We start from the raw sequence: 5,878 nt of genomic DNA, 5'->3' as shown, positions 1-5,878 counted from the left end.
AAAAAACGTGAGGTATATCACTGAGAAGCAAGTCTCTTATGATCAGACAGTAAGTGTATTTGGCTAACTATTGCCAATGGTTAATTACCAAAATTATCTTGTTCATATGTTGTCTTCATAAATTATAAATAATTATTGTTTCGAAAAAGAAAAAATTAATAGCAATGCCAAGTGTAACTACTTGTAAACACCCAAATTCACACATGATGCGAATATCAGTAGCCTGAGCTAATTATTGTAAACACTTGATCTTTGTATATAGTTATACATACTACTGTATCAGATATTACAGGTACCAATATTGCACACTCAAAAATTTATGTTAATGCCGTCACCATAGTATGAAATTAATGTGGTAGAAATTTAGGTTTCAAAATTTTGTGATCTAATTTTTACGTAGTAAAATTATTGAATATGGCATGTAATTTTATGTGTGATATAAATTAAAGGACAAGGCTGACTATGGCATGGTACAGCTTTCAGCTGTGCAATGCTTTTGCAGATACAAGTCAGCTTGATTCTATTATATAATTGTTTTCCCTCCACTCACGCCCTTAAGTGTACATGTCCTACATCTTTTACCTTGCATGTGTATGCTATGCACCCTAATGCTCAAAATAAATAAATGAATTAATCCAACAAGTCATACAAGGCTTGCCTAAGCTGTGACTTAATAATCACATGCATTCCATGGTGTCTACATGTATACATTTAATATGCCTTTTAGTCAAACTTTGTTGAATCCATCATTTTCTAATTATTATAATTTTGATGAAATTTATCTCATTTAGCCTGAAATAAATTTTGCTGTTCATTCACACTATGACACTTAGTTTATTTTAGTGGCATGCACTTGCACTCACACTATATACAATACTTCTCACTTTATTCAACACTATTATGACAATATGTAGTGACACAGGCTTGCATTTGCAACTTGCATGAATAAATAGATCATTCTAGAGCCTTTTCTAATAGTGATCAATTTATTTGCTGTCACTACTCATACTGGTAAATCCTATCTGTATTACCCTATCTTTAATATTCTTGTACATGTACATAGTTAACTTTGAAATAGCCTACATGTCAGTCGATTTTAACTAAAATTTACATTTATTATTACCATACACATTATATGGCGACATATTTTGGTGGAAATGAGTTGTTCTGAGTCTACTCTGATTTGAACATGTACACTTATGCTCCTCCCTTATCTACTGTAGGTTGCCTAAATTTCCTTGCCAGTTATTTGAATGTTACATCATCTAATCGTTTAGCAGTGCAAAGTCATCATTAACTGTGAGTTAGTAGTAACTGGTAATGATTAAAGTATGCATGTACATTTATAGATTCTGCTTCTACATGTACATGTACAAGATTGTTAGTTATTTTCAGTTTTAATAACACTCCTGCCATTCTCACACCTTGCATTTAATACAGTTACTGTAACACACACATGCAGGTGATACCAGTCGTGGCACACAATATTCTTTAGAGAAATGTTGTAGCAGACAACACTTTGTGATGATTGATATTGAATTAGTACATTTTACATTAACGTGGCCTACTCTAATAACTGCCTTTTATTTCTCGTTGTTGACTTGTACTTATGATTAATAATTTTTGCTTTTTTTTTGTTTTTCTGTATTTTGTAAATGTGGTGGTATGTGTGTGATGTTTGAGAGTACCGTTGTATGTACCATTGTGTGATTGTGTTGTATGTACCATTGTAATAAAGATGAGTGTTTGGTTACATGTACATGTACATATCTTCTCCTACAGTCCTTGACTTCATATAATCCTTATAGTTCATTAATCTGTTTTATTTCTCTCTTTCTTTTTTGTGTATTTTTGTTCTTTCTGTGTTATGTCTGTTTAATTTTCATCAGCTAAAATTAAACTCTCATTTGGTCTTATTTTATGCACAAATCAACAAGTAATTATTATGAAATTGGAGCTTTATGTGTTATTCTTTTTCAAAAGCTAGTAATGATAAACCAAAGTAGAAGAATGTAAAACATTAAAGGGCTCAGCTCCTGAGCCACTCTATTGTTGTGCTTTATGACCCATCTTACTGCTAGCGAAGTATTTGGACTCAGTTTAGTCTAATCTTGCTGAGCATTTGCTGCAAATAAGCCCAGACTTGCTGAAAGCCGCCATTTTAATTCTTTGTGACCACACCCACTTTTAATGAAGATTAGGCTACTTAACTTTAGTATTAGTTGGACGACCCTATCCCCGTACAGACAACATCTTTCTCGTCTTAGTGGGCTTTGCTCAATTGCAGTAAAAGTAATGTTAATTTTTAAAACGTCAAAGCAAAGTCTAAGGTCTTTCTAAAATCGTGTGCACTGTCACATCTATTATTAATATTTTTATCACAAAAAATTGTTTTCTTAATACTATGCAATTATTAATTCATGTTATATTTAATTTTTAATGTAAATTGCTGTGATAAATCAGATCCGTATTGTGTAGTCAATCTCTGACTGAAAGTGTATACTTGTGAAACAATACATGTTTTACGCAGTCACCACTTCTTTTGCATGAGTTAATTAATGTGTTCAGGCATACATGTACAAGTAGGGCCACTACTGTAGTTAGAGAGTACTCAACGTAAAAATTTGTACTCTTTAATATTTTGTGGCTTTGTTCTAATACATTCATGTAATTTTCATTTTTGAAAATTAGTTTACAATTTGGATAGTTTTAGTTTTTGAGCTTTCTGAGACCTTTTGTCAATGACTATACCAAGATATAGTATATAGTTTATTAGGTTAATTGTAAATTTACTACATTACATAATTATAAAATGACATTTAGTAACTCTTGTAAGACATTACAACATATTCTTTGATCAAATTAATATTAATAGTGCTTAAATTGGGTTTATTTTTGTACTTTTAATTCACAGATTTATCTTAACTATCTGGCGATACGAACTACAAATTTTGTTATTTTAATAGTAACATCCACATGGTCATAAATAATTGGCTATTGTCTTTACTGCTTTAGGTTTGCGTTTTGTTACTTTTTTAGCAGCAAAAATTACTTTTTTAGCAGCAAAAATTACTTTTTTAGCACACTTTTTTAGCAGCAGTGAGTGGACAGGGCCGTCCGGGTCACCAATTTAGCGTATGAGTATATGTGTGTTGCAGCTAGTGATAGGGAAGCAGATATGCTGCTTGCCATAGAGCGCTCACATTTACCTCGAGTTGACTTGACACCCAAACACTGATCAATTTTAAAACACAACATGCAATATATATTAAGAGATATCAAGAATATGCATGAGATGTGATGTCATGAGTTCACTACAACTGTATCTATTGTTACTAGGAGAAGCAACTGATGGTGAGACAAGACCTGTAGGAAGAGGAACAGCTACACATAATAGTGAGTTCTTTTATGCTAGCAGTAAGTGTATCTATTGTTACTAGGAGAAGTAACTGATGGTGATACTAGAGCTGTAAGAAGAGGAACAGCTACACGTAATAGTAAGTTCTTTACGCTAGCAGTAAGTGTATCTATTGTTACTAGGAGAAGCAACTGATGGTGATACTAGAGCTGTAAGAAGAGAAACAGCTACACGTAATAGTAAGTTCTTTTATGCTAGCAGTGAGTAAGTGTATGTCTCGAGCTGTGTAGAATGAAGTATGCAGCTAGTACCAATAGCTCAAAATAATATCAGGGCAAAAGAGAGTGTGTGTGTTTCAGAAAATTGTTACATTTAAAGTTTAAGCTTACTGAGTAAAAGTTCTATTAATGATTGGCACCACCCATTTTGTGGCACTTGTTTTATCTAGGTACACTATACTTTGCCATCTCATGAAACTGCGAAGTTCTATAGCAATAGTTGCCCTTTATTTTGCAAGATAAGGTCTACCCAGGGCCCTTATCTCTCACCTTCATGAATGCTCTCTGTTTTATTTCTGTCTTTTTGTGTGTTTTTCTTGTTCATGTCTTATTCTTATTTGAAAGCTAGTAATGATAAACTAAATGACTGTAATGTTAATTTGTACAACCTCAACTCAATGTCTGAGGTTTTCCTAAGAGTGTGTGCAATCTATTATTATTTTTTTATAACAAAAAAGTGAAATTGTTATTTGCAATTATTATAATTTATTTGCTATACACATGTACATCTATGAAATTTTTAATGTGATTAATTGTGTAGCCAACATTGTTTGTAGTGTATACTTGTAAAACAATGCACGTTTTATACAGTCACCTGTTCTGTTGATTAACTGCTGACAGACAGACATACATGTACATGTTGGGCCTCTATTCTGTGGTTAGAGGTACCCAATTTAATAATTAGTACTTTTAATATTTTTTGTCTATTTTCTACTGCATTCATGTAATTTTGATCAGACTACAATTATGTTTATCAGCTTTTCTGAGACCTTTTGTCAATGGCTACACCAAGACATATATGTACATGTAATATGTAGTTTTGTATGTTGTGTTAATACTACATCACATTTTTCAAAATGATAACACGTACAGTAATTCTTCTGAAGACATGACACTAATTTAATATTAATAGGCCATAAATTGGGTTTGTTTTTACACTTTTAACACTTTTGTCTCCTCTTTCTTACTCACATTACAGATGCAGAGATAGCCGTTACAGTTGATGGTACATTAAAGGTATGATTGATTCACACTATTATTGAGATAAAGGAGTTGACTGATCTATTTAGGTCTTCCAGTCCATTCTCATTGACTTAATTGCAGACTTCTTACTAGCTCTTGTTGTTCACAGAGACTCGTGGCAGGTAATGATGATATATTGTGTAGCTACATGTAACATGTATGTCGTACATAGTAGATGCATGTAGATTGGAATAGATAATTTGGGCAAGTTGCTTTTTAAAAATGAAGGTTCGGAAATTAATAATTTTTTACAAATGTTTTACCATGCCAACATCTTAAGTTAAGGTTTGGTTTATTGGTAAAATTTTTTTGCCTAAATTTCTACTTGCTACCTGGCTTGGGGCAAAGTACATGTACTCTAAGAAGTATTTAAGTACATTACATGTACCTGTTAAAATTTTAAAATGAGTACAAGTACAAGTCCCTCATTTTTGCAAATTGTATTGAGTATGAGTACGAGTACTCTATTGTAGTACTATTTAAGCATTTGACCACACTCAAATAATTATTTAAGCCTGCTTGATACCTATGTACATGTACATGTGCATACAGGATGTGTAGTTCTTCATTTCAAATGTACGGTATGTAATTTGTTTCTTGAATTCCAGAAATTTGCATTTACATGATGTACAATGTACATGTACATGATCATTAAGTAATTTTTCATCTTTAATTGATACAACTGTATAACATACTGTGTGTACATGTAGATATATGATGCTATTGTAATTCATCCTTGTGAGCCAGGAGTAACTGAATGGATCAATGTCTACAACCTAAAACGGTAAAGTCATTTATTGATATTTACGATAAAGTACTAGTAAATTTGAACACTTTTAGGTGCGTCTTGTAGTGACAGACCAGTTCCTGATCTTTGTTGGACGGGACAGGGTCACCACTCCCTTGTATATCTGGATTTGTGTATTTTAATGGGATTAATGGATATATACCGTAAAGTACAAGTATTACCTACTTAATTTGAACACTTTTAGGTGCGTCTTGTAGTGACGAACCAGTTCCTGATCTTTGTTGGACGGGACAGGGTCACCACTCCCTTGTATATCAGGATTTGTGTATTTTAAAGTCATTTATTGATATTTACAGTAAAGTACAAGTACTAACAACTTAATTTGAACACTTTTAGGTGCGTCTTGTTGTCACGGATGCTTGTGTTAAAGTTAGTTGATATCATGTTCATGTAGCTATAATTTTTTGACTG

The 5,878-nt window shown here is 32.5% G+C and overlaps 1 long non-coding RNA gene across 2 annotated transcripts; it reads left to right on the top strand.

Moving 5' to 3' along the window:
- Positions 1–11: 11 nt before the first annotated feature.
- LOC109590288 (uncharacterized) lies at positions 12–5,839 on the top strand. 2 transcript variants are annotated; one of them, XR_002189246.1, is made up of 11 exons: positions 12–49; positions 1,224–1,299; positions 3,340–3,396; positions 3,441–3,497; positions 3,541–3,597; positions 4,616–4,653; positions 4,707–4,781; positions 5,370–5,443; positions 5,500–5,610; positions 5,652–5,762; positions 5,804–5,839. It is a non-coding gene; the product is annotated as an uncharacterized LOC109590288 (long non-coding RNA). The 2 variants fall into 2 exon arrangements; XR_002189247.1 differs by lacking the exons at positions 3,340–3,396; positions 5,500–5,610.
- Positions 5,840–5,878: the final 39 nt, after the last annotated feature.

Source organism: Amphimedon queenslandica, unplaced genomic scaffold (genome assembly GCF_000090795.2).
Source record: "Amphimedon queenslandica unplaced genomic scaffold, v1.1 AMPQUscaffold_10250_Cont17301, whole genome shotgun sequence".
Taxonomy (NCBI): domain Eukaryota; kingdom Metazoa; phylum Porifera; class Demospongiae; order Haplosclerida; family Niphatidae; genus Amphimedon; species Amphimedon queenslandica.
The sequence above is the reverse complement of the archived record's forward strand: the minus strand, read 5'-3'. Positions and strand labels throughout refer to the sequence as shown.